Source organism: Tenrec ecaudatus, chromosome X (assembly GCF_050624435.1).
Source record: "Tenrec ecaudatus isolate mTenEca1 chromosome X, mTenEca1.hap1, whole genome shotgun sequence".
In the NCBI taxonomy this organism is placed as follows: domain Eukaryota; kingdom Metazoa; phylum Chordata; class Mammalia; order Afrosoricida; family Tenrecidae; genus Tenrec; species Tenrec ecaudatus.
In genome coordinates this window covers 107,029,366-107,040,947 of record NC_134548.1, presented here as the reverse complement: position 1 = coordinate 107,040,947, position 11,582 = coordinate 107,029,366, and the positions used below count along the sequence as shown (strand labels likewise).

The 11,582-nt window shown below is 37.8% G+C and overlaps 1 pseudogene; it reads left to right on the top strand.

The window, feature by feature from the left end:
• Window positions 1-793: 793 nt before the first annotated feature.
• LOC142433617 (fructose-bisphosphate aldolase B pseudogene) lies at window positions 794-9,872 on the top strand (annotated as a pseudogene).
• Window positions 9,873-11,582: the final 1,710 nt, after the last annotated feature.

Here is an 11,582-nt window from a genome sequence, read left to right as displayed (position 1 = left end):
CATTCCCAAGGTACCATAATGTGTTAGTCTGGGTAGACTAGAGAAACAAATTCATAGAGTCATATGTGTGTAGGAAAAAGTTTTATATAAAGAGTAATCATACGTTAAGAAAACAACGCAGTCCAGTCCTGATCAAGTTCATAAATATGATATTAGCTCATATGTCCAGTACTAGTCTGTAAATTCCTCTTCAGACTCACACAACACGTGCAATGACACTGAGTGCAGGAACATCACAGGCCAGTGGGTGGAATGTCTTGTGGATCTATTGGCAGTGGAAGCATCTTAGCACTGGTGTGGTTCTCCACATGGCTCTTCTAGCTCCAAGGCTTTGGTTGTCCTCAGCATAGCCCTATATGGCTTATCAACATGAATGTCTCATGGGGAGTGAGCCTGTATTTGACCTCCAGTGAACTTTTATCTCTCTTTGAGCCTCCCAAATGCGGTCATTAAGGTGGGACTTGATGGACAGGCTAGCCTTCTCCCCTTTACTAGTTGACAGGAGATTTTGTAACTGCCACAGCAGCTCAAGACGACAAAGTAAAGTATTATAATGAAATGTGTAAAGACCTACAGTTACAAAATCAGAAAAAGGAAGGTCAAGCTCAGCATATATGACATTGGAAACCCTGGGGGGGGGCGGAAATTAAGCCTAGAGTTGCAATACTAAAATGTTTTATGTATGAAATACTGAACAATGCAGAAAGTATCAAAAGCCAGCAGGAATACACAGAATCACTATATCAAGCATAATTAGTAGACAGTGAATTAGTTCAGGAGGAAGCATATGACGATGAACCTTATTAAACGAAGAAGTCTATTTCACCCTTTAAAGGTGCGCTCCTTCCTCCAGGCTTCACAGAAGGACTTAGCCAAAAACAAACTCCAGGAGTTGAAAAATACAAGGTGAAAATGTTTCAAAATACTGATGAAGCACTCGTTAGTGTAACGCCAAGAAATTTGAAACACAACTACCTGAAAAACTGATGAAAAAGATCTATATTTGTACCCGTTCCCAACAAAGGTGACCTCACATATTGCGGTAGTTATCCATTAATATCATTAATGTTCTAGGTCATTAAAGAATGGTTGTGGCAATGTATTAGCAGGGAGCTTTTAGAAAGAAAATGGCCAGATTAAAAAGAAAATGTGGAACAAAAGATATCATTACAGATTTCAGATGCCTGATCAAAAGCAGAGAGCAAAAAAATATGCACTTGTGTTTCATTCACTATTTAAAAGCATTTGACTGTGTGAACCATAATCAAGAGCAGAGAGCCTTGACAAAGCACTAATTCCAGAATACTTCATTGTGCTCATGTGGAATCTGTACATGTTGTTCAAACAGAATGAGAGAAAATTATTTGGTCTAAAATCAAGAAAAGTGTGTGTAAAGGTTGTGCAATTTCACCATACCTATTTAATCTGTATGTTGTGCAAATAATCAGAGAAGATATGCTAGATGAGAAATAGCATGGTATCAGGACTGAAGGAAGGCTTATTAAAAATCTGTGATACATAGATGACAAAACCTTGTTGGGGACTGTGAGGAATACTTGAAGCACTTGTTGATGAAGAGCAAAGATTAGAGAATTCAGTGTGGGTTGCAACTCAATGTATAAAATGCAAAAATCCTCAAAACTGTATTTTATATTGCTTGGATTCTCAATCAATGTTCATGGAATCAGCAGTCAAGAGGTCAAACAAAACATTACTTTGAGTAAATCTGCTGCATAAGAACTCTTAAAATGTTGAAGAACAAGGATATCACTTACAGGATCAAAGTATACCAGACCCATGCCTTGGTGTTTTCAATAACCTCATATGCACGTGAAAATTGGATATTTAATAAGGAAGACTGAAGTAGAATGGATGCATTTGAATTATTGTACTGGTGAAGAATATTGAAAGTACCATGGACTGGCAAAAGAACAAACAAATCTTCATTAGAAGAAGTACAGCCAGAATTCTCCTTAGAACCAGGATGGTATGGCTTTATTTTATGTATGTTGAACAGTTCGTCAGTTGAAACCGGTATCTGTAAAGGATATATTGCTTGGTGAAGCAGAACGGCCTAGAAAGACCTTGGAAGAGATGGACTGACGCAGTGGCTGGAACAATGTGTTCAAGCATAACAACCATTGTGAGAATGTCACAATGACCAGGCAGTGTTCCATTCTGTTGTACTAAGAGTCACTAAGATTTGGAACTGATGAAACGGTACATTCAACTATTAGTCAACCATGTGGTTCTGCATTTTTGCAATGGGGGTGGACTGAGTTAAATATTTCTAACTGGCAGAAGTCTAAGGGTTAAAATATAAAGTTTTTTTTTAAATAAAATATAAAAGGCCTGGGATCAGAATTGCCACAATGTTGTTTCTGCTCTACACATTTAGTCAAAGGAGTTACACCAGCCCCAATATCAGAGAAGTCTTGATGAGAAAAGCTCAAAAGTTTTGTACTCTAACACAAATGACCCAATTTTAATGGGAACAACTATTTTGTGAAATGTACAGTGTAAATCTTATATTACCACTGATTCTTCTTGAAATGGTCAAATAACTTTCCCAAAGTCAAACAGAGTAGTGATTGAGATCCTTCTAGCTCTAAGTACAATAGTCTTTCTTCCAATCAGCACTGCCTTTCAATTAAAGGAGCAGAAGAAAATATATCTCAGGTAATTTGTACAACACATTTTTATGTCATTTCTTTGATAACTGGAATTTAAAGTAAAGCTTAAATGATTTTCCCCATTACTTTAGATGCGTTGTACATAGACTTTCAGAAACTGCACTTTGGAAGGTAATCCTCATCTGAATTCTGGCTTCTTCCTTACTAATTCTAGGAAAATATTTTAAATAATATTTTAGTCTGAATATAGTCATCTGTAAAACGGAGACAAAAATAATAACTAAAAACTACACTTGTTACCATCAAGCCAATTTCAACTCACAGCAACCCAACTCCTCTTTTTCCTGAAGAAGGGCTGGTAGTTTCAAACTGCTGACCTTGCAGTTAACAGCCCAACACGTAAACTGCTATGCCTCTAGGGCTCTGGGAGATCATAACAGTGTCCACCATATACTGCTGTGAGGAAAATTAAACATATATATATATATATATATATATATATATATATATATATATATATATATATATATATCGTGTGTGTGTTTAGTATACATTTTAATTCATAGGTTTCTCTACTTCTCTATATATATGAATTAGTATCTATGTATATAGGAGCAGTAAATTATTTAATGTGGCTTTTCTCACCAAAATCTCTAACTCTCATCAAGCAACCTTTCCATGCATGAATCTGGTAAGAAGGTGGGGAACGATACAGATCAGATTCAGATTCAACTGCATGTAACTGCAAACAGAATACCCTAACATGCCATCCTGTTATGTGTAAAATGAGCTCCCTGAGAAGCAAGATGAGGGATCTTGTTACCAGGAAGAGCCAGGACTGTTATGCGTCCTCTTGGCCCAAGATCCCTGAGCAGTGAACCTCCTGGGTCTAGATGACAGATCTAATGTCAGAGAAGGAGCTGCAGAACCAGGATCTAGACCATTTTAGCTGAGTGATTTTGTTCAAGATGCTGGCTTGTAATGGGGTGCCTCCCCCATACTTCATTGTATAAGTTGGACCTGGACACTTAATTCAGAGAGCTGAGTCTGCTAATCCATGGGTCTTGAGCTTAATGCCTTCCATTTGAGGCATACAACAGAGTGTTGTACCCTTTGGGGCATTTATTAGCAGATATGAAATATTGTATCATGTCCTGGTAAACAAATGCACTGAACATTTATCACTGGCATTACAACTTGTTAACTTCCTTAATAAACTCTTTAAATAGTTAACTTTGCCTGTGAGTTTCTTTATATATGTTGTATATTTGTATAACATTTTTCCTTCAAAATATAAGAATAGTAACCTATCTACAGAATGATGGAAAATATTAAAGATGAAAAACAAGCAATAAGTCAATTGAATAGGCTTTGATTTCTCTTTACTACAGATTCAGTTCTATAAGAATATTGGGAATCCCCTTGTTATAGATGAATTATGAAAAAGGATGCCAAAGAAATAGAGATTTTATTTAAATAATTATATTTTCTATAGTGTGTCCAGAAAAATACCTTGGGGCTGAAACTTTGACATTTTGAAAAAGCTGCCTTGTTGAATAAATGTATATGTCATTATCATGAAATCAGGATCTATCTCTGGTGTGTCATCTAACTTTAGAATTTTTTCTATTGGAAAAGCAGATCTACTAAGAAATTCTCTTGACTACTGCCTCATTTATGAGGTGAATTATTTTTAGACAATTGAATTTTAAGGCACTGTAAATGATTTCTGTGTCCACATTTAAAAGGGCGAAATATTTTAAAGTAAATATAGGGAATAAAATTAAAATATCTTTAAAAATTGAATATTTTAAGAAGCCAAAAAATGTCATAAGAAATAAAATGCCAATTTTTAGAAAAGATAATTTGCAATGGGTTAATAAGTTAGTTTTCTTTCCATGTAACATCACAACAACACTCATATCAGGCTACAGATGGGAACTCGCCTTTTGGAATTATTTGTAAAGTGATATTGCAAGACTAACTACTGCAAATAACTTTTTAACAATGTAACACCAACACCACCAACAACAAAAACCCTATTGTTGATAATGAGGGGGATCAAAGCAGAGACTCAATACTCATCTTTAGACAATAGGGCATCCACTCACAAGAAGGGTCACAAGGAAGGGACAAGTCAACCAGGGCACAGTATAGCACCAGTGGAACACACAATATTCCTGTGGTTCCTTGAGGCTTCCTCACTCCTCACTATCACAACCCCATTCCTGCCTTTCACCATGGGCTAGACCAGAGCATGTACACTGGTACAGATAAGAGCCCATGACACATGGAATTCAGGTAAGATAAACCCCTCAGGAAGATGAATGGGAGTAGCAATACCAGGAAGGTAGGGGAAAAGTGGGGAGAGGAAGGGAGGAAGGGGGAACCGATTGCAGTGATGGACACATAACCACACCCCCTACCCAGGGGATGAACAACCGAAACTGTAGGAGGAAGGAAGAGAGCATTGGTATAACATAAGAAAATTATAATAATTTATAATTTATCAAAGGGTCAAGGGGGGGGAGGGAGAGTAAAAAGAAGATCTGATGCTAAGGGCTCAAATAGTAAGTAAATGTTTAGACAAAATGATGGCAACATAGTACAAATATGCTTGACAAAATTGATGTATGGATTATCATAAAAGCTGTAAGAGCCACCTATAAAATGATTTTTTTAAAAAAAGACCTGTTGATTTACTTCCATAAATTACAGTTAAAAACAAATTCTATGAGGTGTTTCTATACTGTAACACCTGAGTCCAAATCAAAACAGACACTTTAGCAATATGGTTTTCCATGAGAGGTTCTTAACCTGGTAGAATGTTAGATAAGTTCGGAAACTCCACCTTTTGCCTAGTGTTTATAATTGGAAAACTATGGAGAAAAAAAACATGGCTTCAAAATGTCATCTAACTTGTATGAGGTTACTACCCTATTCCGGAATCTTATTGCCTCAAGTTCTGGTTGCCTCAGAGATTCATTCTTGGCTGTGACTATTTCAAAATAGACTTTCTACTGTTCTTGGAGGACAGTGTTTCTCCACCAGAAGTTATCCCATTTTAGTACAAAGGATCATTTATCAAGCTTGTATCATATCATATCACCTTGACAATCTTATTTTAAAATACTGAGAATGGGATCTTACAATATACTAAATGAATTAGTAAGTCTTTATATAAGGTCATTTTTAAATAGAATTTATGGGTGATATTTCTGAATCCAGTTCTTAGAATAGCAATTAGATACTCATAGACTAAAGGATGTCTAAAATCCTTTTCACTTCCAACATTAAATTGTTTTATCATAATTATTTTATTAAGATGAGAAATAATAGAATTTAGGAGTTCACCAGTTTGCACTATTCACTTTCAGTCCCTGAAAATCCTCCCCTTGTTTAACTAAGACCTTCCAAAATTCCAAAACAATTGTCTTTCATGTTACTTGATTTCAAAGGCAAACACAAATCTACAAAACATTTGGTTTTATCAGTACTTCTACTAACATCACAATACACAGGAGTCCTTAGTTTTATGGTTATTTCCTTTTTATTTACACAAAAGTGAGAGTGAAAATTTCATGTAATGCCTCCAAAGTATAAACTCGTCAGTAGATTACTAAATTTTTTTAGAAAGTTTAGTGACAATGCTTCTTCATTAAGCTTTCAGTGACATAAAGTTCTCAAGTTTATACCTACCGTATGCGTGCATTATTCCATGAATGAAAACTTAGTTAATTTAGGTATTATCTGGGAGGAAAAGACCAACTCATCTATTGGAAAGTGGGAGTCAGGATTTACACATTTGAAATTGAGAAGACCAGCAAGTTAAGTCTTGCCTAGTGATGAGCCAAACTGCTCCACAGATAGTGCAAGGAAATCTCTAGCACCAGACCACCAGAAAGGTAAACAACCAATTCTTTGCTTGACAATCATGTTACAACCAGCTACTCCTACAGCATAGATCAAGCTTAAGCAAATGTTGGTGAGAAAGGTGGGCTCCCAGGATCCCCTTGCCCCCTGGCTTCCCACACACCTGGATGAATGGAGGAATGAATGGCACCCAACTTAGTTTCCTCAGCAGCTGGTTGTGATCTTAGTTCCGTATCTTTGAAGCTATGAGTGTGGTCTGAAAGAGGGGCAGACCAGTCAGGAATGCTGGTCAGCACAAGATGGCTACACAGGGGTGACTGACTTGTTTCAGGAGGACACTGTGGTACACAGAAGGAATGCTGGCCCACACATTTGTGTGCGAAGAGGCAGTAGAGACTAGGATCACCCACCCAGCACTAGCAATTGGCTCTGGTGGAATTTCCAATCACCTGGAATGCCGTAGATCTGAAGAAGCAGTTCATATGGGCTGGGAATTTTTCTCTTTCTTCTTCCTTTTGTTTTAATAAACTTATAGCACAGTCCACAACAGGGGAAGAACCTATTCTAAAACCCACAACCCCTGATGGCCACAGAAATCAGTCATGAGATGGGGGTCTAGAGAAAAAGCAATGATAGCTCAGGCTTTGGGTTTTGAGTTTATTGTTTAGTTTTCCTGGTGGTACTTTTCTATTGATATTTTATAAGCAACCTGTAGAGAGAGATTCCAGGCACAAGAAAAGTAAACACACCAAACTCACTGCCTTCAAGTTGATGCTGGCTCATAGTGAGTTTTCAGTCATTATTTCTTAAGTAACTCTCTCTTTCCTTGTCTTTTATTTTTGAGACTCCCATGTTTGTTCTCTTGGTGGTGTCGCATAAGTTATTTAGGGTCTGTTCACATTTGATTTTTTCTCTTCAGGCATAAATGTCTCAACTGTATAGTACTCATATTTGCCGATTTTTTGCCTGCCAATTCGTATCTCCTGTCAAGCACCTCAATTGAATTTCCTTTTCTGTTATTTTATTTTTTATCTTCAAACATTATGCTTGGCACCTTTTTTGGCTTTAATTTTATATCTTTTGAAAGGCTTGTTTTGTTCTTATTTTTTCCCTTTAGTTGATTTTCTCTATTTTATTTTAACTCTACATCTATGAACATATTTTCTAATTTTTTGTCTTGATCTAGTATGCCCATTATCTTTCCTTCATGAGGAACAGTTTGTATCATTTTATTTAAATATTTTGCATTAGCTATTCTTTACTATTCCTTCATGTATCTTGTGATTTTCTGTGGAAAGTATGGTAGTTAACAATTATATTATTGTAACTTTGAAATCACCAACTTCTCCTTCCATAGTATTTGGTGTCAATCATCATCACTATTACTATTATTATTTTAAATTTAGGAAGTTTATAGATCTCTACTTGAATACTAAAGCCCCTGACTTGGTACAATTGGTGTAGCTACTTCATATTGTTCACTTTTTTGTGTGTGTGTTTACTGCTTCACTATTTGGCTCCTTGATTGGAGATGCTGGGTGCATTGCTCCAGAAGCAGACTCTCAACTTTGGAATGAGTGGTGTGACTACTTTACTATTAGGAACCCTGATTGGGGACACTGGGTATGACACTCTAGAATTACACTTACCACCTGGGAGTGTATTTCTGATTGACTGTGGTGATTTCTGGCTAGGACCACTGGCTGTACAGCTTCAAACCAGACTCCCCTTCTAGAGTTCTAGCTGTAGAGCTTCAGAACAAGACCATCCAAATTAACGAGTCACTTTTTGCCTAGGAGTGCAAACTATTCAGCACCAGCATGAGACACACCTCCTGGAAATGGAAATCCACACAGGTTTACCACAAATCTCTTCCTGGGAGCACTAGTCATAGCTGTTTGACTACTTGGCTCCCTGCCTGGCAACAATCACCTTTCTTGTTTTACCAGTAGGAGCCCTACTGCTAGCTGCGCCCCATCAAAATGAAACTCCTTATCTAATAGCCCCAGCCACTGATGTTTCAGCAATAGGGCCCCGGCCTGTGAGCACTAGTTGTTGTGATCTAACACAAAACTCCCCACCCAGGAGCATCAAACATTATTGCCTTTTGCTGATATGCTCCCTACCTGGGCCACCTGCCATCAATGTTTCCTTGTCTAGTTCCTTTCCTGTGGGTGCTAGTTGTGCTTCTCATACAAGAGACTCTGCTTAGAGTTATCAGACACCATAGCTACCCTATGATGCCCATATTTAGGCCAGACAGATTGTGTGTAAAGAACAAGTGTTCTATTTGTCAGGTGCTGCATCAGCCGCTGCTTCTGACATCTAAGAAGACTCTTTTCTCCAAAACTACCCATCATCAGGGCCCACAAATATCCAACCCTCACCCCCAAACAGAAGATGGAACTCTCAGACATCAGCCAGCACCTCATTGCCAATGCAATGGCTGCAGATGAATCTGTAGGCATCATGGGAAACTGCCTACAGAGGATCAAGGTGTAGAACACCAAGGAGAACCACTGGCACTTTTGAGAAATCCTTTTCACTGTAGACAAGACAATCAGCCAGAGCATCAGGGACATGTTCCATTTCCATGAGACCATCTACCAGAAGGACCCCAGGGAAAGCTGCTCAAAACTATCCTCAAGAAAAAGGGGATTGTCATGGGAATCAAGTTGGTCCAAGGAGCTGCTCCTCTTGCAAAAACAAACAAATAAGCCACTATTCAAGGGCTTAATGGCTTATCTGAGTGCTGTTCAGTACAAAAACGGTGGGGCTGACTTTGGAAACTGGCAGGCTGTGCTGAGGATCACTGACCAGTGTCCATGCAACCTTGCTATCCAGGAGAAAGCCAACGTGCTGGCTCATGATGCTAGCATCTGTGAACAAAATGGGTTGGTGCCCATTGTGTAACCAGAAGTAATTCCTAATGACCTGGAACACAGTCAGTATGTTAGTGAGAAGGTCCTGGTAGTTTTATATAAGGCCTTCAATGACCATCAAATTTATGTGGAGGGCACACATTTTAAACCAAACATGGTGACTGCCGGACATCCCTGCACCAAATAATATACACCAGAGCAAGTAGCTTTGTCCACTGTCACAGCTCCTCATTGTACTCCTCCTGAAAATGTTCCTGGAATTTGCTTCTTTTCTGGTGGCATGAGTGAAGAGAATGCCACTCTCAACCTCAGTGTTATCAACCTTTGCCCTCTACCAATGCACTAGAAGCTAAGCTTCTCTTATGGGTGGGCCCTGTGGGTCAGTGAGCTTGCTGCTTGGAGCGGCAAGGCTGCCAAGAAGAATATAACCCAAGAGACCTTAATGAAGCATGTTCTAGCTAACAGTCAGGTAGCCACAAAGTAGTATGTCCACATAGGCTTCTCAAGTACTGTTGCCACTGAGTCCCTTGTCCCCACCTTCTACACCTACTAGGCCCTGTGGCCAGCCAGTGCCACTCTATCACTTTTATTTATCTAGTAGGAAGACTGAAAGGGAACCTTTTGACTGACCCTGGGAAAGAGACAAAATTGGATCATCACTACTGAAAACCCAGTTCCATATTCTTACACACAAGACAAACAAATCAATTATTGAAACATACAAGCACATATGTCAAGGATCTGAAAAAAATTCACACCTATTCTTCTTTAAAACACTTACAACTCCCATATCTGTGTATTCATCTAGAGAAAATAAAAGTTTATAACAAAAGAAAAAAAAACAGGCGTAAGATCTCTATTCTCCAATATTACAGTGATCCATGCACAGTTTGAATAATGCTGAGAATTCTGAAATTTTCAATTAAAAAAAACTTTGATTTTTTTCTATATATATTTTGGAGTGGGATGGCATTATGCAACTGCTGATGTCACCATCGTGCTCCATTTCAAAGAAAAAATTTAGTGGGTAATTGATATACTCGATCATTATTCTCCCATCACTTGTTTGTCAGTTTGTTGTCCAATGGTTACTTTTGTGTTGTGATGCTGGAATGTATGTCACTGGTATTTCAAAAGCCAGCAGGGTCACTCAAAGTGAATAGGTTTCAGTAGAGATTCCATACCAAGAACAGACAATGAAGAAGGATTCAGCTCCCCACATTGGAGGAATGGCAACAGAAAACTTCAGACATACCTTGAAAATATTGTCAGATCTTGAATGTCTAAAGAATTCAAGGAGAACATTATTGGATATAGTGCAGGAAGATAGTCCCCTTGAGTATGAGGGAACTCAAAATGTAACTGAGCAAGAGTTGATCTCTCTGAGTGGAGTCAAATATCGTGATGTGGGTCAGGTAAACCTTATTGAACTGGGCCCTTAAGGACCTTAATTTATTGATGGGACATAACATAAGGTAAGGCAAAACAGAAAAATCTGCTAATTATTAGAACTTGGAATGGGAAAAAGATGAATTTAGGAAAATCAGAAGCCATCAAAAATGGAATGCATTAAGATATCCTAGGCATTACTGAGCCAAAATGCCTGTTATTGACCATTATGAATCAGAAAATCATATGATCTACTATGCTTAAATAACAAAATGATTCATAAGGTAAAATGCAATCTGTTATAATAGGATTGTATCTGTCTGCCTTCAAGAAAATCAAATCATTTCAAACACTATTCAAATTTATGCAATAACCACAAAAGATAATCAAGAAGAAATTGAATTCTACTAAAGATTTGTCAGAAATTTATCAAACATGCAATCAATGCATTGATCATTATTAGCAAGTAGAATGAAAAATTTGAAAACAAAGAGGAAGGAACAGTAGTTGGAAACTATGAATTGGAAGAAACAAAGTTAGACTCAAAGCTGGAGACCACATGATAGAATTTTGCAAAACAAAAGGTTTGCTCATAGCAAATACCTTTTCTCAACAACACAGAAGGTGAGCTCCGCAGATGGAATACACAGAAATCAAATTGGCTACATCTGTGAGAAGGGACAAGGCAGAAGCTCAATATCAGCAGCTAAATAAAAACTAACATTGTAATATCATACTATCAGTGTCATCACATTGTGAGCTCCTCACATTGTGACATCATGATAATATTGTGACATCATAGACA